The 23615-nt window shown below is 38.9% G+C and overlaps 1 long non-coding RNA gene across 2 annotated transcripts; it reads left to right on the top strand.

Moving 5' to 3' along the window:
* Nucleotides 1-5447: 5447 nt before the first annotated feature.
* LOC148664391 (uncharacterized) lies at nt 5448-21891 on the top strand. Of its 2 annotated transcripts, XR_015936482.1 has the most exons (6): nt 5448-5588; nt 8494-8578; nt 17007-17429; nt 18810-19058; nt 19699-19829; nt 21125-21891. It is a non-coding gene; the product is annotated as an uncharacterized LOC148664391 (long non-coding RNA). The 2 variants fall into 2 exon arrangements; XR_015936481.1 differs by having other exon boundaries at nt 19699-21891.
* Nucleotides 21892-23615: the final 1724 nt, after the last annotated feature.

The raw sequence follows: 23615 nt of genomic DNA on the forward strand, positions 1-23615 counted from the left end.
TTAGGGATGTAAAAGGGGTGTGCTTTACCTGGTGGATCAGGCGGCTGCTCGGAGCACCGCTCCTGTGGCATGGAGGCTGTTGGGACCTCAGCCGGAACACGACTTCCCTGTATATCTGGGGAACAAGGAAATATTTTTATTTCTTGTCCAGAGGGAACAGAAGGAATCTCCGCATGGGCTTCTGTGTTCGGTGGGCACTGTGTGAGCACAGTCTGCCTCTTGGCCCCCCTTTCCTTCTGTACAGAAGACTTAGGAGCCTTGACCTGTTTCCACACTTTGCCTTTCTGGTGATCCACCAAAGGTTCCTCTCTGAGTCGCATGCCCTTTTCTTTTTCTACCCGTTTGAGCTTGCCATGTGACATCAAACACCTTTCAACCTCAGTGTCAATCAGTGTCTCACTGGGTAAGACATCTCCCATGGCAGCCTTGAGGTAAAAGCTTCTTGCTTTTCCTCTGCGTTTTACTGCCTGCTCTGTGACTTCAGGGGTGGAGTCAGCACTCGCTTGGGAGTGGCTGACCTCATCCAGGCAGGAACTATTCCGCTCAATCAGATAGACTGAGGGAGGGAGAGGGGGCGGGTCTCCGCCTCCTCCATTGGAGAGTATCAGCTCATTCACGCTTCCGGCAGCCTTGGGGAGCGGTTGTCCCTGTCCTAATAAAGGTTGTTCAAGCCTGGCCAGGCGGGCGGCTACTGAATCCTTTTGTTCAGCTTTTTCTAGCCCTTTCCCTCCCCCGGTGTTCTCATGGCACTTAGGACGCTGGGTGCGGTCCTGTGTGAGTGCTTTGGAACGGGGCTTAGCCAGCTCAGGAGCCTGTGCTCCTTCGATCAGGGGGGAATTAACCCTGCTGGCTCTGACGGCGAACGCAGTCGCTTTAGCAACTCTTTGCTCAGAGCGACTTTGGACATCATACTCCCAGGCTTTCTGCACGAATCTCTTGATATCAGTCATTTTCATGGTCTGTGCATCTGTATGCATTAAGATCATCTTTCTGACTGACGGGTGGAGATTCGCAATGAATAAACCCTTGAAATGTGTGTTCTCTTCGCAACCCTCATCATTTCGCCCTGCAAAATAAGTTCGTCTAAGTCTCTCGTAATATTCGCGAGGGGACTCTGCTCTCTCGTGCTTAATGTTAAGAGCGGCGGCTATCGCAGCAGTCGGGTCAATAAACGCACTGTATTCTTCGATAAGTGCTTGACAAAGCTGCTCAAAATCATTACAGACTTCTTTCATCTGCCTAGCCATCCACTCATGTACAGCTCTGCTGGTAGTTTTTCTAACCAGAAACACTTTCTCCTGTTCTGTGGCGTTTGGCAGGTACTGCAGGTAATACCTGAGGTCTTGAATATAACTCTCGATATTATTCTCTGACACTGCGGGGTCAAATCTCTCTATGTCCTTCGCTAGCTCTCTCAGAGAATGGAGATTTATTCTCCTAGCTTCTCCGCTGACGGAGATATGGAAGAGATCGTGGTCAGACCTGTCGCTGCTAGAGAGAGTGCTTAATAGCGACTCGAATTCAGACCTTTTAGCAACCATCGTTAAACTTAAAGAGTATTACTTTTAAGTACGAAATCACAGTTTTACCACAGAAAACCACAAGATCAAGTATGCAATCAACCCGGTAGATCGCAAAAGATCACAAAACAATCAAGCACTGCTTAAAGAGCAAGGGGAACTTTTTCTTTCGGCTTTCAGCACACTGTATTGTCGTGTATGAAACCCGCGGCGTTTTATATTGAATTATTCCGCTTGGTTGACTCATTTCAGTCTTGCCACGCCCGTGCCAGGGACGCCAAATAATGTAGATTATGCCGGTTCAGGGACGCCAAATATGTAATCATAGTGGCTCTCTGAAGGCACCAGCTCTGTAGGGTTTGGGCATTTACTGAGACAATTTTTAATTGTAGCAGTAAATCACAAAGTTGATTCTTTTGGTGGCTTTAGAATCCAACCATGCGACATAACTCAAACAACGCGCACACACAGGTACTAATACACGAGGATACATTTATTAATACATAGAATATGCATATAAACCTAACAGATCTTATCGAGAGGGTTATCAGAATACAAAAGATATATATTCAATCAGTTACAAAGAGTTACACATAAAGAGGACATACGTTCAGTATATCATTCATTAAGACCGTTTCATAAAGTGAACTTGGTTACAACTTCTACATTAGATACTCAAACAAGTACATAACTCTTAGGAATTAAATTGATATCAACTGGTTTGGATAACAATTGAATTCTCGAGCTGTAATGCATTGAAGTTGAATACTCATCCAATCTTTGGGGATTCAGATCTCCTGCGGGCACAAAGAAACAGTTGCAGGCCGTTGCTGTCCAATCCGCGCTCTCTGGCTCGGTGCCAGGCTGTGCTGTGCGGCTTGCGACGGTGCGCTGCTGATGCTCATTGTTGGCTTTAACTAGCAAAGTTTGTGCACAGGAGAAAAGATGACTGTGGGTCCCAGCAAGTCAGGAAGAGGACCGGTTCGTTCCTGATGAAGAGCTAGTTCTGAATAGTGATTCAGCTGTCCACAGTTCCGACCTGTTCACGAGGCCTGCTGCTGGTTACTCTCTGGCAACCTCCACTCTAGACTCTTAGAACAAAGGAAAGTTCTGGCACTCGGACACACTGGCCGTTCCGTGGTTGTCCGGGCTGAGTCTCAGGATGGTCAGGAGGCGCGCTGCGAGGATGTCCTGCCCTTGGGAGCCTTCTGCTCCTGGGCCGTCCTGCCCTGGAATTCTCCTTTGAATTCCCTTTAGAACAGTCCACAGAATCCTCTCCAGAATCCCTTCTGAATCTGAATCTTGTTGAATCTCCCAGGCTCTCTGTGTTGCCTGTTTTTTACCTGGAGGAACTTCAGCTCATTGATTGGCTGAAAGTTCCATGGGCATCAGAGTCCCACGTGGGTTACTCGGCCCTACCAGTCCCTGATTGGTTGATCAAGGTGAGATATGAGTCACTTAGTCCTGACACTTAGGAATGCAATCCAGATGTCCAACTCGCACTCCCTAGACAGATAGGCGCCAATGGGTGACCATTGATCATGATAGCCAGGCTTAGCTAAGTGCATCCCCCTTTGGGAGCTGTCCTTGGACCTTAAATCACCTTGCATGAATGGTTTCTCTGTGGCTGCACCACAGAGATGAACAGAGAAATGAGGCCTAATTTGGGAAAGCTCAGAAACACTTAATTCTGCCTTATTATTAAGCCTCGCCGCTACACCTGTAACAGATGAGGAAAGGAATTCTAGTTCGCACAAGCAACAGGAACATTATTAAAGTGTAGCTCGGGGTGAGGAGTGTCAGACTGTACTTAGACCTTGATCTAGCAGTGGTTTAGCACTGTGAAATATTTTGCAGGGCCTTTTCCATTCAGAGAAACAGACTGTTTTGTCTCAGCTAGTATCCTCCCTGAGTGCTGCTGTGAACGATGTGTTAAGGGACTTTTGGGAGTCAGGGCTCTGATGGGACTGAGCTGTTTCTATTTTTAATTTTTCTGTGTGTAGGGCAGTATGCTGCACTGGGTTAAAACAACTGCATCATGTCATGTTGTTGATATAGTATGTCTCCAGCTATAGATAAAGACTTGAGACACGCCATTCCCGGTACTGAGCAGTCAGGCTCTGTCCTCACTGGTATTTACAGAACACTGCATGGTCAGTTTCTGGGAATGAGATAATCTTGTCTATATGGCCAGGTTAACACCCCACTGGTTGACTGGATAAGGCCAAAGTAAACAGCTGTTATTGAAATACTGTATATTACTACAGGGCCTGTATCTATCGCCATTTAAAAAAACTTCAGCATCATAGTTTCTGAAGCTGGTTTAAAAAGCAGGTAAGTTTCCACACCACTGGGTGGACTTATATGACAGTTTACTACATTCAATATTACAGTACTACAGTAAAATGTACAGTCTATTCTATACAGGGATCTGTACGAACACCATCCCTGGCCATTAGACTGACCACAGCATCCAGATTCTACAGCTGAGATAACAGCACTAACTATTCCTCCATAGTGGGTTTTTATCACTTCAGTTAGCAGTGACCATGACAATAAGGCTGAGCTTCACCTCTGAAATTATTACAGTAGTACTGAGGTGTTAACTATTTTAATTAGCAGTCCAGGACAGCTTAAACTTTCACTTTATCCTGTCTGTCCGTTATTTCTAACGGCCCAGGTCTCAGCTCAGATAGCTTAGCTTACCCAGCACCTGAGACCCCAGAGTCTCCTTTCCATTACAGATGAGTCAGAGCGGTTCTCAGGTGAGACTCACTACAGCACCAACACCCACCTGAACAATCCAGTCACACTGAAAACCTGCAGGCATTAATATGTGGACCTACACAATTCACAGGAATAGGAGACTCACTTGCTGAAAGAAAACTCCATACTGTTATGCCACGGCCCCGGAGGACTCATCATTCCACCTCACATTCCAACACAGTTCCTGTTCCCTGTCCGCCGGTTCCGACCCGGCCTTCGTGGTTTTAACTTCGTGTTTTGATGGATCTCCTGGTTTTGGACTTTCTCGTGTGTTTTGGATACTCTAAGGATTACTCTTTGGGATTGTTCGCCTCGGCCACACCTCCCCCGTGCACCAGCGCACCTTGGACACGCCCCCTTGTCTTCAGCCCTGTATTCCTGCATGACGTTTCCCCAGTGTTTCCCCACTCCGTCAGACTGTGTCGTCCGCATAGGGTCCGGAAAGAACTGTTTGTTACATAGGAGTCAGGACTCTGACGGGAGTTAGCTGATTGCAATTGTAATTTAAGTATTTTTCTGTGTAAAGAAATGTACGCTACACAGGGTTAAAAAAATTACATCATGTCAGACAGGAGGTATGCTAGAGGTAACAGAAGAGACGAGACTGGCTGTTGGTGATACAGTATGTCTCCAGGTACAGATAAAGATTTGAGACACACCTTTCCCTGTATAGAGCAGTCAGACATTGCCCTCATTGGTGGTTATAGAGCACTGTGTGGTTGGTTTCTGAGAATAAGATAATCTTGTCTGTATGGACAGGATAAAGTCAAAGTAAACTGACATATTTTGTGTACTGCACATTTCTACGGGGCCTATCTCTATAGACATTTCCACAGTATCTCCAAACTTCCTCCTCATCACTGGGCAAGGGCGCTACACTAGTTTAACCCATCAATCCCAATCCAACAATATTTAGACAGGTTTATGAGCTGCACCTCAGACCCTTTAATATAACCAGATTATGTGAGTTGTCTCAATTGCAGGTGTTTTATGGAAACAATTCAATTAACATACAAAGTAGTCTAAAACCTGTTCTGATTAACTGTTTAGTGCTTATATTTCAAAGTTTTATATTAGAAAAATGTAGTAGTCTCTATAGGAAGTTTTCTTTCTTTGGGATTTCCGCGAGTAGTTTATCAGTATGAAAAGTTGAAAGTGAAAGGAAGGATAGTTACTTACTCCCTGTTCTAGTCATGATAAAACTCGAAAGTGAAAGGAAATGTGTGTTTATAAAACTCCAGCGCGGTAATCCCCTTCACCACCTTACCGATTCGCACCACAGAGGAGGACCGGAGGATACAGGTGAGATGATCATTTGTTTCGATCAGTCACAATCTCAAACTCAGCACAGCCTTCGGACAAGGAGGTATCGTGTGGCGCAGATTGCTGGCATGTTAGATTTCTGCTTTAAATTAGTCTGAACTAATAATAGTTTTGAAACTAATAGAGAGAGCCCCCACTCTGGACCTGTTTCAAGTACAAGAAATGAGATTAGTTTGGAGTCTAGGCTTTTTTTGTTACTGACAGGAGATTTAAACGTAACTATCGAAAACTCCAGGATAAAGGGCGCCGGACAGGATAGAGCTGTACAGCTTGTAACTGTCTCTTCCTCCTGTTCAGATACAGCTGTAGGAACGGTTTTAAACAGACTCGCATTATACAGAACGCTGAGTTCACCGCATTATGCAGCGATCGAATGGATTAACCCAAGTGTCTCCAACCTACGGTATCTTTATCCGGCCTGAGAACAGAGGAAAGCGTCACCACTACATGCTTACGCGCAAGTGTTAAATTAAATAACCTTTACCTCAGGTTCACGTTTGTTGTACTTGAGTTTTCTTGCATTGTTTTTTTACATCGAAATGTCAGCTAAGTGGAGAAACGTTGACGAAGAGTGCCGTATTTTTAATGAGAAAACTATTTCGTGATTGAAAGCAATATAAAGCGTTGTGCTTAATACGCAGAGAAACCGTCGCTGTTCTCAAGGAGTATAATATCCGAAGGCATTACGATACGAAGCACAGAAATACTCAGATGTGATTGGCAAAATGATTTCAGATAAAGTAGAAGCACTGAAGAAAAACTTAATTTATCAGCGTGAAATATTTAAAAAAGCGATCACAACAATCAGAATCCATTGTAAGGGCGAGTTTCAAAATAGCACGTCATAGCTAAGGCAGGGAAACCATTTACTGATGGGCAGCATATACAAAGAAAAAGTTGCTTTGCTCGAACAAATATACCTGTCATCTAATACAACTGCTCGTCGCACAGAAGACCCGGGAAAAAACCATTATTTTGCACTGTATTCATCATCTTTCATCAGCAGGCTTTGTGCGATAAAAAATTACAATTATCTGAAGTAATGGATAGTGACAGTGAATTTTATACGATAGTCCTCCCTTAATCATCGTCAATTTAAAAACTTCCTATCTGAAATCGAAAGTGAATATCCGGACGTTCCGTACCACTGAGGGGTTCGCTGGATCAGCAAACCCAAGTGCTAGAGATTTAGTGAATTACGCACAGAATTCGATATTTTCATGACTCAAAGGACACGACCTATTCTATAATTTCAGATTTGTTTCAAATTCTATAATTTCAGATTTGTTTTCACTCGTAAAATCCTTCAGACAAAAATTCTTCAGACAATAATTCTTTTTGGACAAACAAGTGGCAGCAAACAATTTTGTTCAGTTCGCAACTTGTGAAAAGTACAGAAATGAATGTGCCGAACCTTTTCCGATCCCGTTCACTTTAAATGTGATTTCACATTTGAAGCAGAAATTTCAGGACCGTTTTCAAGATTTTAACAGTATCTCACAGAACATAAGATTGTTCAAGAACCCTTTTGCAAGTGAAGTTGAAGATCTTCAGCCTGAATTGCCGCTCGAAGTAATTGACTTTGCTGCGAATGACTTGTATAGGGATCTGTTTAAGGAAAATGATTTGTTAAACATAAATCACTGCCTGAAAGGTGTTTTAAGAACATTCCACGAGCAACTTTTCTGTCTTCTGCCTCCACATTTTGTGTGAACAAACATTTACAAAGATGAAACAGACATTCTGTCACTGAAGCAATTCCAGATATCTCATTAAATTTGCACACATGTATGTGAATATTTCTTCTAGTTTTATTTGTTCATTTGAATATTAGAATATAAGGGGTTTCATTTAATTTATTATAAGTGTAAATTGTGTTGTTTATTACGTATTCCTCCATCATAAAATACCTACCCTCCCTGTGTCTGGCCATCTGGCCTTTCTTCCGAAGAAAATGTGGCCCTCGAGGAAATTAAAATCTGATTAGGACTGAAAATCTTTTTTTCCAGTCAGTCACCACATATCTGACAGCAACAAGCATTTTGAAATAAAGTCACGATTTATCCTTGTTTTGATGATCAAGCATGTTTACATCGGATAACAAGTTAAAGAGAATCGCAGACAGGATCCGCCACCGCGCAAGACCATGCTGTCACTGCATGATACAGGTGTGAGAGGAGTGAGCAATCGAGTGAAAATCTAGAACCCAACTTAGAGAGCCTCTGTACGGCAGAGGTGCTTTGGTCTGAAAACAAATAGTTTTCCCCCTTCAAATTGGCTTAGCTGAGCTTAATTAAGTGTAAAAGGGGAAAAATACGCGTTGTAGTACTTTAAGGTAGTGCAAAGGGGTAGTAAAAACTGTGCAAAGGGGTCTTCTCAGTTAGTAAAGCACACATTTCCACTGAACTCATCTTTTAAATTGTCGAGGATCTAAAGACTTCCTTAAACCAATTTTAAAGACATAGATGGATGAAAATCGTCATTTATAGTGAAATTTAGATAATCATTTTTTTAATGACTTCCCTGAATGTGTAACATCGTTCAACCTTTTAATCTTAATGTTTTTAGCATAAAAGAATCTCTTCCTGCACCTTTTACATTATAGAGAAAGCAAGATTATTCGTTAAACAGATTCAAGAACTGTTCTAATTTCATTTTCAAATACTTTGAAACAATACAAAATCCATAGAAGTGTCTCCTCCCACATTTACGTTAGAGAAATGGGTATCTGTTTGCTTTAAATTAGACATTTTATCATTTCTGATTTCTCCTCTTATCGGAGAAGCTACAGATATAAAAATATTTAACCTAACTGATTAACACAAATGCATTTTTTTGTGGTTAAAAGCAACATATAATATAGCTGATTTATTGTGCACACCAGATCATCGTTGTAGAACTGAGCTGTGGTCAGGACCAGAGGGGAACCGCACAGAAATTGAATCGTACTGACCGATTCCAGCACAAAGGTAAGCGAAGGAAATCACTCCTAATACCAATTGCAGAGGACTTGGCAGCTGAAATTAGTCGCTATCTCTGCACTAAAATATATCCTCTGTTGCAACAAACACAAACAGCTGCTGCCGTCTAGAGGTTACTACACTAACCAAGTTAGTACAGTGCTAAGCAGATCGCAAGGGAAAGTTCTGAATGACGGAGAAACGCATTACTGAAATAATATCGTTAATATGAACTTAATTTAAACATTAGTGACTGTTAATATACTGTATTGAAATATAAAACTGAAATTGTATTCCAGTCTTGAAGCAAGTGTAATCATTTTGATCATTTGTGATAGATTTCTGGGAGACATACTGTGACGTAGATTAATATTCTATGGAGTGAAGTGAACTAAAATCTAGGCAAATACACCTTAGTAAATGGGACTCCTATAATGTTTTTGCTTTCTTCTAGTTCTGCTTCTAATAGTCCCACTAATCCTATGTTTGCCTTCATAGTATTTCATATACATAAATGTAGCTGTCAAAATCTCAACATTGAATAGTTTGGAAGCGCAGATAGAATAGATTAGTAACGATGGCACAAGTGCCCAGAAATGCAAAGGTGTTTATTGTGAGGATGTGTCTTTCGACCTTTTCGGCTCATGATTACAAGACAGGCCACTGTGTCAAGATCATTCAATTTCAACGAACTTTCAGATTTAGCACGCTCTGCTTAAGCTCCGGAGTACTTAATGCGGTACTATCAGGAGATCATCTCCAGCTCTGAGTTCAGATGCAACGAAAACTGCTGGGGACCAAAAAAAGCTGGGGACCAAATGAACTTGTGTTTAGTACGGTGCTGAGGGTTCAGCATCGTTGTTGTTCAAATTAGCAAGAACTGCCGGTGCTCTGAATCAGAGCTTTTCAATTAGTCTGTTCAGTGCGTTAATATGTCAGCCATAATTATTCATTTATCTGTCTTGTGTTAATATATAACTGAATGTTCTTGGCAATTTAATGTTAATTTGAATTTAAGAACGGCATTTATATTGAAATAAACCAGAGAAGGTAACTGCTTATGAGATACTCAATTGCATTTAATCACAAACGAACAAACGATAATAGCAGGTGCGTGTTAAGCTTGAACATGTATTATAGCAGTTTTTATTTCCATTGATAAATTATACTGATTCATACAGAGATCCTTCAGACAAATAAAGCAATTTATAATTAATATATTAATAAACACATTGCTATTTCGGTGTTATAATAGGCATAAGCTACTTTTGTGTCTGCAATAATTTTAACGTAAGTGTTATGCAACTTCAGGGGCTGCATTTGTTGTAATGTTTGTTGTACAACTCATCTACATTAAGAGTTTTTAATTAAAATAAAGGCGCGTAGTGCATTTTCCTTACAGCTGAGTGAAAACAAATGTTACACAAAGCATCATCTAATGTCCAACAGCGTTAGTCATTTTATTTTTTAAATAGAATTAACATCAATATGTGGATTTGATCTACAAAAACAAGTTACATTTACAGCTCTAAAAAGGAAAACCTAGAGCTCTGTAACAGATCTTTTCAGTTAATTGCTGTTCCTCTGATCTTGAAATTTTAAAACCACCTTTTCCTTGCCTTTCATGTGGTCTGTGTACTATTCCATTAACAGCACCGTCACTGAGGCATGTGCGGTCTTGCTCAACCTTGTTACCGACTGGATGGGCCTCCTGTTCGTCTCCAAATCTTTCCGCACATTTCAACACCATTATTGTTGGACCACAGCCACAGATATGAGAAAGGACACTGTTCCAAAGAATTGTCTTAGATTATCACTTTTAATAATATGTTTTTTTTTCTTTAACTTACCCATACCTTACAACTTATTCTTTGCATCCCCAATATCCCTGCTTTCCCTGAGAAACACAAGTGAAGAGTCAAATCCCAAAGAAAAATACAACAAATCTATTCAATTAACTCCCAGATGTAACAGAACACATGTAAGAATTACACTCCATTTCAATTTGTATTTCCTTGATTTCAGTTCTCTTCCCTCCCCTGGTTATCTGAAAAATTAACTATCACATACAAAAGGGTTAGTGTTAGGTTAAACATGCATTATCTGTAGTACAGCTACTGATAAAGATAGATATTAAACTTCATTATTAACAGATTACACTTTTATTAATAAATACTTGTATTGATAAATAATTGTTGTGTCTGGAAAGCCCCTCAAGTATTGAAGGTAAATTTTACAATAAATGTCAAGCTAAAGATGCTAAGTTCATAATTTAGTGGAGGTATCATTTCCACTATGTTCAGGAAAGTTCTAATGGGATCCCGTGCTTAGTCCGCTACTGAGTTGCTTAAAACCTGTGAAGAGGTGGTTTAAATTAATCTACTACTACAATAATATCTAGAGGGCAGCAGTTGTTACTTTGGGTTCATTGCAATTCAGGACAGGTTCAGAATGGAGCTGTGGACAAATTTCAGCCATGTTCATTGCATTTGATCTTAAGTTTGCTCACTAGTTTTGCACAGGCTGAACTCCAGTTGGTTCGCTGCTTTGGGGTCGATACAATTGGTCCCTTGAATTATGCCACCAGGAGAAATTATTTCCAGATTTGTGTTTCTTTTGTAAAACCCAAAGCACTGGAAACACATTTTGCTGAGATTAAGTTAAAAATAAGGATATTAAATTATCAAAACATTAAACAAGTGAGATCCCATGTAAGTAGATAAAGTCTCAAAACCATCCTGTTTTATTGTTAATTACAGTTAAACCAGTAAATCTGAGATACTGAAGTTTGGAAATATGCAGTACATACTACAATGTTGACAGATAAAATTGTATTATTCAAAGTTTAAGGCTGTTTTAAATGCACAGTGGAAACAAATGTAGTGAGACTGAAACAGAGCCCTTCCTGTAGTTGTGACAGTGTGTCCCTTACTATGAAAATTAAAACAAGCAGCTATGCAGTTGTTGGACATGTTAATATATCTTGTTGAATGGAGAGTGCAATTTTTATATTGAATTTCTCTGTGCAACTGTCTGGTGCTACAGCTGCCTGTCAGTTCCCAGGTGTATGAGTCACTGTTCATATGTCCTGAGCTTTTAGAAGAGGAGAAGTCTTTAGGAAAAATCCTCCTGCTGACTTTTATTCATATTGATAAACTGCGAGTCTCTGCAGTGCTGGGTTTGAGAAGTCATCTGTTACAGGCAGAAATGACCTCTGGGGGGCTAGGCCTTTAACTGGTTTTACACATAGACTGTTGAGTCACATGGTTTAAGTTCCATTCACACAAGCCTGACAAGCAGCTTTGCCACTTCCACAGCCCTGGGCCTTCAGCACTCCTTCAGAATGAGTCCCCAGTCTCACTCACTTCCTTCTCTCCCCTTCCAACTTGTACTTGAACATGAACTTGAACTTTATTGCCATATGTAACCGGTACTGATACAATGGAATTCTTACTTATAGAAAGTCTCTCGATTGTAAAACAAGTGTAAAAAACAAAACAAAGTGCAAACAGTGCATCAATACAATATACAAACAAACAATAGACAATGTGCAAGTAAACATGTAGACAGTTTGAATGTAAACAATACAGACGTGTAAACAATGACTGGAGATGTGCAATAGATCGGTGAGACCGCAGCCAATAATCTTCTGGGCCATATTGACCATTCTCTGCAGTGCCTTTCTTTCTCGCGAAGAAGTGTTGCATACCACACGGTGATCCTGTTGGTAAGGATGCTCTTGATGGTGCAGCAGTAGAAGTTCACCAACACATGTATTGGCATCCCCCATCGCTAGAGGCACCTCAAGAAATAAAGGCGCTGCTGAGCCTTCTTCATGATAGAGTCAGTGTTCACAGTCCAGGTTAGATCTCTAGAGATGTGAATTCCCAAAAACCTAAAGCTGGTGACTGTTTCCACTTCCATTCCATCAATACTGAGTGGGCTGTGAGTGTATGGCCTGTGTCTCCGAAAGTCCACTATTAGCTCTTTCGTTTTCTTTATGTTCAAGTCCAGGTTATTGCTATGACACCACCTAAGCAGCTGTACAACTTCATCCCTGTAAGTGGATTCGTCATCATAACTGATCAGTCCTATTATAGTGGTGGCATCTGCAAACTTAATGATGCGGTTGTTGCTGTGTCTTGCTGTGCAGTCGTGAGTAAATAGGGAGTATAACCTTGGACTCAGACAGCAGCCTTGTGGGGTTCCAGTGCTCAGGGTGAGTGGTGTTGATGTTTTATTGCCTATCCGCACCACCTGTGGTCTATCAATAAGAAAGTCCAGCAGCCAGTTGCAGACAGAGTTGCACAGACCTAATCCCCTGAGCTTTGTCACCAGTTGACTGGGTATGATGGAATTGAATGCTTGAGGCACTGCAGACATTTCTCCAGGAGAAATGTCAACCTCCTTTGTGGTCTGGGGAACTCACACACATAGCCACCAGCTTTCACAACCTTCACACTATACCCCTTAGTCCACTACAGTGGATTCCTCCTACTCTACACACTATTTCTTTACTTACTATCAAAAGAATCCGTGGGGTCAGAGTGCAGGGTCAGCCATTTATATAGCACCACTGGAGCAGCTAGGGTTAAGGGCCTTGCTTAGGGCCCCAACAGAGCAGGAATCCTCTACCAGCCACGGGATACGAACGGGCAACCTTCCAGCCATAGGTGCAGATCCTTAGCCACAGAGACACCACACTACCCAAATTAATTAACATTCCTACATGGCAGAGTCACAGTGGAGCCTGTGTAACATATTTTCTTGAGAAGAGGAAGGTAAGCAGTCCTTTTCCTCACAGTGAGGATAGTTTTACATGGGTCAGCTGTTATTATCAGGAAAAGACAGGTGTGGAAACATGCTCACAAGCGAGTCATGAACACGCAATGTATACACATTGGATAATATGAGCACATATCTTCTAGACAATTGCTGGAAATAATAAAAACATTAAGAAAGAAAGGCAAAACAAAATGTTAGATTATACATCTATTAGAGCAGAATGCAAATCAGGGAATGTTATATGAGTTTCAATTTAAGCTGTCAACCAGGCCTCAACTGTCTGTACTTACAAAATTAATACAGAATGTTTCAGGGGACATTATTCCATCTGGAAATGGCCTCTGGACATATGACAAACAGGAGTACTAAAAGGTTAAAATCACATAATATAGTAATAGTAAGGCCTCATTTGGTATACTGTGTACACTTTTGGTCACCACACTAAAACAACAACAACAACAACAATATATATATATATATATTCCTGTTAGAATTAGGTCTGATAACTACCAGATACAGTTTGGGACTCAGGAGAATGTCCTACACTGACAGACTGAAGGACCAAAGCCTTTATGTCTCGAACAGAGAAGATCAAGGGGATTTGATAAAGTATTCAATATCCTCAAAGGTACTGACAAATTCATCACAATTAAATACAAATTAGAAGACACAAGTGAGGACTACATGGAAGTATATGTAAAGCTGAGAACAGGAAGCTGTGCATCAGATGGTTTTGGAGGGTTGCCTGAATCTTCAGTAAATCATGTACAGCACATGTGACTAAAGGTTAGGCACTGCTGTAAGCACTTTCCAGCACATGACCAAAACCATGTGTCCTAGGTTACTGAAACACCAATAGAAGGATAAAACAGGTCTTGTGATCTGGTGTTTATCACCACACCAACCCTTAGATGACCATATCCTCTGAAAACACAGCCAGTTTAATGTGATAATTACCACTGTGCTGAATATTCCTAATTCAAGATAAAGGTGAGGTTGATCTGTGTGAATTCAAATCCAGATTCCTTCAGTTTATTAAAACAGATGAGTTTATTAGAAATACAATTAATACAACAAAGGCCTTTGGAAAGGAAAGTGGAAATGGTTGGAAATAGAGAATTTGAAAAGTGCAAGTTGCTAAGTTATAGAGTAACTTCAACTTCAACTTCAAGTCAAATTCTAATTTGAGGCAGAAGGCATCATGTTACATTAAGTCTTTATCAAGATAAACCAAACACAAAGTTAATAAATACATATATATATTAAGGAACAGTGCAAACTAAAAAAGCTTTGCGTCCGTATTGCTTATGTCTTGGATAGCGGGGAAGTAGGCATCATCTGGTGCGGATTTGTTAAGTAGAAGACTGCTGTGACTCTGCTCAGAAGCTGATCCAGAGTTGCTGTGGAGCTCATGTAGATGGGCTGCTGGCTGGAGAGGGTGGAGCAGTGGATCAGACTTTAATCCTCTTGTCTAGCTGAGCTCTTTGTTACTTCTTCTCCCTTGTCTGCTGACTTCCTTTAGACTTGACATCCACTAGTAGGACCTAACGTCTTCTAAAACTTCCAGACTTCCAAAGTGTGGCTCTTGGCTTGCTCTATTGATTAGCCTCAGACAAAGACATACCAGAGTCTTTTCTTCCAGGGTTCTGATTGGCCAGTTCAAACCTGTGATTTGCATATCTTGCCTTCAGACATTTTTATTGCTTCTAACAGGAAAGACAGGATAAAATATCCAATAATTGAGAAAACTCAAAACTTCTTCTGAGTAAAATTTACAAAGTTAATATTAGATTATTAGATTTCTGACCTACTCATGCTTTGCCCATTCATTTGATACCAAACAAGTACAGCCTGTTTATTTCTGAAATGATAATGATGAATTATATTGTATTTTAATTTAATAATTTAGGTTTAAGCTTTCGTAAAGGAATGAAACATGTGGCAACACATCCAGTACTTAATATAGTCTTTTATCAATACAGAATGAAGGATGCAATTTTAATAGGTCAAAATTCTGACTTGCTTTACAAGCAATTGGAGAGGATTGTATCCTCATGTATTCACTAGACTCAAACCTGGACCCTCAATCGATGTTGATGGATCAGAAAAATCTGAAAAATCCTTACAGTAATGCTTGTTGTAACCAGGATTCCGACTGTTCCAACTGTTTAATTATGAATTGCTCTTTAATTTAAGACCATACAAGTGATACAGTAGTTACAGGCATTTGCTCAGATATCCATTGTTTCTCTTAGTTTAATGCAGTTGGTTCTGTTTCTTTTAAATGTGATAAATAAAATATCTATTTATGGATGATTTTAAGGTATGTTTGGTCAGTTCCTTTAAAATGAATCTTAAAAAAAGTCCTTCTTGCATTTCTTACTAAGTAGTGGCCCTTAAATTATGGCCTTGTGTCAGGTGTTGGGAAATCACCTCTCTTGACTTGAGAATCACTAGCCCTGTTGTGTTCTTGGCTAAATGGTTTTATGTCTGTTTCAGTACAATTCTTATCTCTCCTTGAGAGAGGTTCACAGTCCTTCTAGCCTTTGTAGAAACTCAAAGAATAATAAATTCCCCATTATTCAGAGATGCAGGCATGCAGACTTGTTAGCAAAGTGTGGAACAAGCTAGACAGTAATATGGTTAAATTTAACAGCCTGTGTGACATTGTGTGGGTTTTAGCGACACCTTTCACCGGTTTCAGGCTCAATATCCCAGACAGAAGTAGAAAGTCAGCTTGTAGTCGCTCCATATTTAGCTTTTCGGAAGGTTTTTAGGGCAAATGTTAAAACTCAGTTAAGGATTTTATTTCTCTGAAGTAGAGAAGAGAGGATTATCTGAGCTGAAGGCTCATGGTCCTGGCATGAATGCTTGAGTAGCCACTTGAGCCTTTAATATAATGCTCCTAATTAAAGGTGATGATGATTAGAGAGATATTCACTTGGCTGTTAGGGAAGAGTGATATTGGTTTTCTCGTGTGGGGCCCTCTGGTGGTGATTAGAGATTTGGGTTGTGATTCGGGAGGTGAATTTATTTTGTTTTCTATGTGACACCTGTCTTTATTTTTCAAGAAACAGCTGAATGAGTCCCCAGATCAATTAACTAACTACCAAATGGGAAAATTAGCCAAATGGCATTTTTCATATTTGTATTGCTCTAATCGAGTATAACCATAGGCAAACCAGTTTTCCCACAGGTCACATTTTTATGCCATCCAGTTAGAGCTGACTTCATGGTTTCAAATAATCTTGCATAAATCAGACCTCTGTCTACTCCCTTAAGTTATTTGTGATCACAAAATAATGAATGTTGCCTAGCTGCTGTTGAATCAGGAGTTAGTCACCAACTTATAACACTGTTCCATTATATAATCACTTCCAAGTTATGACTTTGACTTATAATGCAAATTTCAGAATCAATTTGTATTGCTGGTTCAAGGAATTGTGATAATGTGTAAAACTAATCAATATACATTAACTGTTGACAGCTATAGTACGTATACATGTTTTTACAGTCAATTTGTTGTGGCACAGGTATCCTGAATGAATTAATAAGAATCAGAACCTATAGAATTTTTACAAAATTCACATAGTATAAAATAGTGAAAAATGAGTTAATGTATTCTTAAGTTAGTTTTCTCTTATTTTACCAGGAGCAGAATAGGCATGATGGCAACTCCACAGATATTCATTGAGATCCAGAATGATAAAGTTGTACTCAATGAGAGGGCAGCTGAAGTTCTGTCAGGAATGACAGGTGTTGCAGAGGTGATTGGCATTGTGGGTAAGCACAGGACTGGAAAGTCTTACCTGCTGTCTCGGTTCTTTAATGAAGACCAAGGATTCAAAGTTGGACATGGAGTGGAAGGATGTACCAAAGGCATTTGGATGTGGTCCAGACCACACCCTTTCCACACAAATGCCTGTCTCCTGCTTCTGGATACTGAGGGATTGGATGACTGTGAAAATAGGCTCATAACTGATAAGACTATATTTTTACTGACAACACTGCTGTCCAGCAGTATAATCTTCAACATCAAAGGATGTATCGACAGAAGCGCTATTGAAGAAATTCTGTATCCTTGGGAAGAAAACATTTTAAACTATACAACAATATAAATTACTAAAAAAGAAATCTTGAGCTTTACATAATCCTCCAATTTCATGAGCAGATTTAGTTTTCAGTTTAAAGTGAATTCTGGGGTGAGCTGTGGTGATCTTTGTTTATGCTGATTTGTGTCACCCATGATGCCCAGTACTGTTACTGTACCAGCTGTGTGGAGTTGTCTAATTGGAGAATTAGTTAATATCATTGCTGGGTCACTTCACTTCACCCCTTTCAGTACTGAACCACAAGTACATATGTGCAGTCAGAGTGTTAATGAAGTCTGCTGTAAAATATTTTTTATAATCTTATGACAGCTTCTAATCATATTCTAATCATATGAAACTGAAACTGAAACAATCTAATTATCTAGAACTGCAAAAGTCCAATAAAAGCCAAAATAAAAGCCAAAATCAGATTTCTGGAGCATTTCAACAGGACATTACAGGAAAAAAAGGACAATGAAGACTTATATTGGAATTTAAAACAAATATCAAAATTATTGTTTCTGACTAACAAAGAGATTATAAATAAGAAAATATTATTATCCATGTTTAAACCAGGTGGTGCATTGGCACTGTGATTATCATTGCAGCCTTGCAGCACTGGGGCCCTTGGTGTAATTCCTGGGGTGCTCTCTGCATACTCTTTGCATGGGTTTCCTCCAGGTGCTTAACCAAGTGGTTTGGTAGAGTTGGCCCTGGTGTGAGTGTATGCCCTGTGATGGATTGATGTCCTGTCCAGGGTGTATCCTGCCTTTTGCACATTGATTCCTGGGTAGGATCCATCTCTCCTGGGACTCTGAAATGGACAAGTGCTTATTGTAAGTGATGCAGTGTTAAGAATTTTTCAAATAATAATAATAATAATAATAATAATAATAATAATAATAATAATAATTGCTTACACTTATATAGCGCTTTTCTGGACACTCCACTCAAAGCGCTTTACAGGTAATGGGGACTCCCCTCCACCACCACCAATGTGCAGCATCCACCTGGATGATGCGACGGCAGCCATAGTGCGCCAGAACGCTCACCACACATCAGCTATCAGTGGGGAGGAGAGCAGAGTAATGTAGCCAGTTCATAGATGGGGATTATTAGGAGGTCATGATTGGTAAAGGCCAATGGGGAAATTTGGCCAGGACACCGGGGTTACACCCCTACTCTTTTTGAGAAACGCCCTGGGATTTTTAATGACCACAGAGAGTCAGGACCTCGGTTTTACGTCTCATCCGAAGGACTGTTCAGTGATTTAAAAATATCAGCAATGTTAAACTCTATTTTTTAATTAAAGGCCATTATCAATGTGACGTCATAGATTTTTTTTTTCCTGAAACCCAGTACAGCTGCCTCTTACAAGTTGTACATCAGATGTCTTTCGTCAGTGAGGAGAAAAATAAGTCACTTAAAGATTACCTTCCGAACTTGTTCTATATACTGATAAGAGATTTCCAGTTTGAAGAATTTGATCATGATAAGTTTAAGGACAAGTTTCTGAATGCCTTGGATAAAGAAACAAAGACAAAATATAAGGAAGTCTTTGACAAAACAGAAATTCATATTCTGCCACAACCAGCTCTTGGGAAAGCGCTCAAGTAAGTATACTTTTTATTTATATATAATAATATAATAAACTATTCAGGAATTGCCAAATACTTAAACATTTTGTTCTTGTTTTTGAAAGTTTGCTGTGCTTTATATAATTTCTCCTTTCCAGTGTGTGTACAGTATTTGAAAGGAAGGGTCAAATATCATCTGTACTCAACAGACTCTGCTTACTTCTGTCTGTAATTTCCTCTCAAACTCAAACCTTCTGTTTTTGTTGTCCCCTCACATCCTTGCTAATGTATTAGGATTTGTTTTGGTGAGGAAAAAACAAGTGAGACACAATCTATTCATAGATCATCTTTTCTTCCTTATTTGCTTTTCACCTCTGCTAAACAGTTTTGTTTTCTGTCACTTAGTCTTACCCCTGTACCCCTATTATTTTGATTTGCCTGACATCATAATATGATATTAATTATCACTCTAATTATTATAATAATTATAACATTCTACTGTTCCTAAAATCCTATTCTATCTTACCTGATGGATCCACATTTTAAGTAGTAAACTATAATTTATAAATTTAAGTAAACTATAATTTCTATTTACATTTCTTTATTATATGTAAGTTTGGTAATAAGAGCATGCTTACTTAAGTGTTTTTAACATATGTACTTGATTCTTCTTCAGAAAACTCCCGGAAATGAAAGATGAAGATTTAGACCATGACTTTCTAACATCACTCAACACCTTTGTGACCACTGTTCGTGATAAACAGTCTGCTCCCAAGGCAGTGAAAAGTCTTGTCTGCACACCAGGAGGTAAAGCCTTCACAAGCAGCTCTGTTAAATGACAGTGGATATTCAGTTATGCGACTGTTGACAATTACATCTCTTGATTTTCTTGTTCAAATTCTAAAAATGGAATGAGCTGACGTAAAAAAGCACTTTTTTTAGCACTTTGGCTTTACACTTTGGACAGTACACCTGGCTGAGGAACTGACAGTGCTGGTCAGAGATTAGTGTTGCCTCCTTACTGAAGAAGGATGAGCCAGAGGAACCTGCTGCAAAGGATGTTGGGGTGGAGGGAGGGGTCTGTTACATTGGCACATTGAAAATGTCTCCATTTTCATCCTTTGTTTTAGCATATTTATGGGACAAATTAACCTCTTTTATACTGGGAGGTAATAAAATAAAACAAATGGTTTTGGTTCCCCAGAAGTATATAGTGTATTCAAGAGTGATCATTAAATGAGTAAACTAAGATGTCAATGCATAGAGAGACTTGGCTGAACCCATGTTCCCAGGCTATAGGGTGAGGAAACTGTAAGCCCAGTTCAGAGAAGAGTGGCTGAGGGGCTGGTGCAGAGGTGGAGACAGGGGGAGGAATGAATTCATGAGCAAGGAGGAGAAAACGTTTACGTTTCCAGTATATACACTGATATAAACTGATCATTGTGTCAGTGCTGGTGTACATTAAATAAATAATAGTAAGGAAAAATTGTCACATTTTGTAGCAATAATGTTTTGTGATTGTATGTATGATTCTTCTTCTTCTTATAATACCTTGAAGAAACTAGAATTTAAAATGCAGTCCTCATCAGAATTCAAAGAACGAATAATTACATTGCAGATTTCTAATTGCAGTTTCATTTTTATTCCTCAGTTTCTGGTGAAAGATGTGATATTTTTCCTGAAAATACATATTTGCTTTGTTACATTTTCGTGCATTTTTTTTAAACAGGGACAACCAATGAATTTTTACATCATTAATGTTTCAAATAATTCTGAATGTTATCACTGCAATTGTTGCAATACTAATGTGTTTCATTACTGTATATTGATAGTAATAATATGAAAAGTGTGTTAATGAAAGAATGTGTATTTTTTAATTAAGGAAATTACTTCAGGAATGCTCACAAATTAGAGCAGCTGAGGGAAAATCCATCTTTGTTTTTAATGTAAACTACATTAAAAATTAATTTTATTAATTAAAAATCAGTTAACCAAATGTAAAAACTCGTCTCAGCACTTATTTTACTGCTGAGAATATAAGAAATGAGATATAAGCAATCTTCTGGGAAGAAGTCAAAATGTAATCTCACCCCCTTCACCAGGTGGAAGAAGATTTCCCAGAGAGAAAGAAATGCTTCTGTAATATCAAAAAAGTCCATGTGGCCACTGACAGCAGCACCTGGAGGACACAAAGGTTCTCATTCAGTGAAGAAAGGAAACTCAGCCCCTTGGTCTTTAATTTCCTTTGACATGTTGCCCCAACTTTATGTCTGGGAATGTCAATCAGATGTGTCTCTTAATGCCTCAAAGTGCAAATATGGATCTCACACAAAGCATGATAAATATTAATGTTTACTGCCCTGTAATATTATTAAATATTTTTAAAATCCAGGAAATATTACAAAGAACTTTTCATTATTTTATTAAGTGTTTGAGGCATTAAAAGCATTACAGGTGCTGTCAGTTCCAGTAATTACTGGTTGTATTTTTATGGTTTTTCAGTATAAATATACACATTTTGTTTGTTCTCATTTGCTTAATCTCAACATATCACCACCTGACATTACTCTTTTCCCCTCTGTGAAGCCTTTGTGGAGCTGGCTCACTCCTACATCAACATGCTGAACAAACAAGACAATGTCTGTCTGACAGTAGCTGCTCTGGAAATGAATGAGGCCTGGATAAACAAAACATTTCTATTAGCAAAAGATAACATGGAAAATATTGTAACAGAGATGGAAGTTCACCTTCCACACAATGAAGATGCACTGTGCAAAGACTACAATGAAAAATGTGACAAAGTAATTGAGGAGTTCATGAAAAAACTGGAATATACCAGCGGCACGAATCAAAAGGAAGAAAAGAAGAAGGAGTTACAAGTAAATCTAAAAAATAGTTTGTCATTAAATACTAAATACTAAATTAAAATATCAGTAGAGAATGAATACTGTACTTGATTTCATTGTTAAATAGTTCTAACTTGTTTACTTTGTTTATAAAAAGCATACACATTTGCTACATATAAATATCAATAAGGCTGAAATGCTAATATTTTCTGAAAACCTGAATATCTCCCATCTTCCTAAATATTTTTTTAATCTAGTGAAAATAATTACACTGTTTATTGAAGAGCAATGAAAGTATAAGTGTCTAGGTTTTACATTAATAGCTACTTCATTGCATACATGAATATTAATTAGTCAGCAGATAGGTGTGTTATATGTTCTTTGGGATAGCAAAATACTGAGCTCAAAGCACAGATGACCAATGTTAACGGTTCCTTAAAAATCTGTATAAAAAGCCAAAATACATGGGTTTTTTTATGCAAGAATGGTGAAGGTTTGCCCTGCTTGAGTAAAACAAATTGCCTGGTTAACAGCAAGACTCATTCATGCCATCAGTAGTCCAGGAAAAAAAAACAGACAACCACAGACGTATTTACTGATCTTTAGGAAGTGATGTAATAGAGAATTAGAGTACCAGAGGTTAAAATCAACTGTGTCACATTAAGGAACAGCAATGCATTGCAACACATTCACTAATATTTCCCAAGTAACATTCGCCTCCTAAATTAATTTTCATCATGCCATGCTGTGTGTTGTATCACATTTCGCAAAAGTTTTTCAAATTGATTTATCATTAACAGAAAAAGAATACATAGATGCACAAGTTTGATAATAAAATAAAGGGAAAGGTGACATTATGGTTTTGTATGCCTTAGTAGATATGGTCTAGTGCAGAAAAAGGAAAGAACAAAGTGTATATCTTCATTGAAGCAGCAAACATATTGTTAATTGAAACTTTAGGAAAAGCACTTTAGGAAACCTGTAATTATTGTTTATAATCCCTTTTCTTTGCTTATTAAAACATGAATTTCCATCAAATTTTACCATTCCACTTAGAAACTGAAAGACCAATGGCTGAATGAACTTTGTAAAAAGAATTGCATGAAAAGATTTACGAATCTAAAGGATAAATACACTAGAGGTCTTCAGAATCACAAAGACAAATAAATATTTAATGAAACAATGAAGAGCATAAAGAAGATCAGAGAAGAATACTTCAGGTTTCACAGTAAGTTAAATTGTTGGCTCAATTTAATTGAAAACAATACTTTTAAAGTTGTTTTATCAATTGTTACAGTTTACTTCTGTTTTTTTAAGAACATTTCAGTACACAAAGAATGAGCTCCCATGGTGCTCTTAGTTTTTGGCCTGACGTGCTCTGTGCACTTGAGTGTTTAAACTCAGTGTTTAAACTTGTTTCCACAAGGCTGTACCTTTAAACTGTTGCTTGGTATGACTGCGGACCAGCAATTGACTTTAAGTTGTCTTGTGTCTTCCACAAACGCAGCAGAAATTTAATTCTCTGCTCAAGGATCGTGGTATATTTATATGATACAGTATACAGAATATACAGAAGCAGCCATTCAAGGTTCACAGTACAAACCCGTACAGCACGCAACTAACCACAAGCCACCTCGGCATATGCCACGGTACGTGATTGGCTGTCCAAAAATACCGACAGGGGCACTCGTGGTGCATTGGTCAGTAGTGAAAAGATTTAATCATTTAATCTGTTTACTGTGCACAT

Source organism: Lepisosteus platostomus, chromosome 5, assembly GCF_059453375.1.
Source record: "Lepisosteus platostomus isolate fLepPlt1 chromosome 5, fLepPlt1.hap1, whole genome shotgun sequence".
In the NCBI taxonomy this organism is placed as follows: Eukaryota; Metazoa; Chordata; class Actinopteri; order Semionotiformes; family Lepisosteidae; genus Lepisosteus; species Lepisosteus platostomus.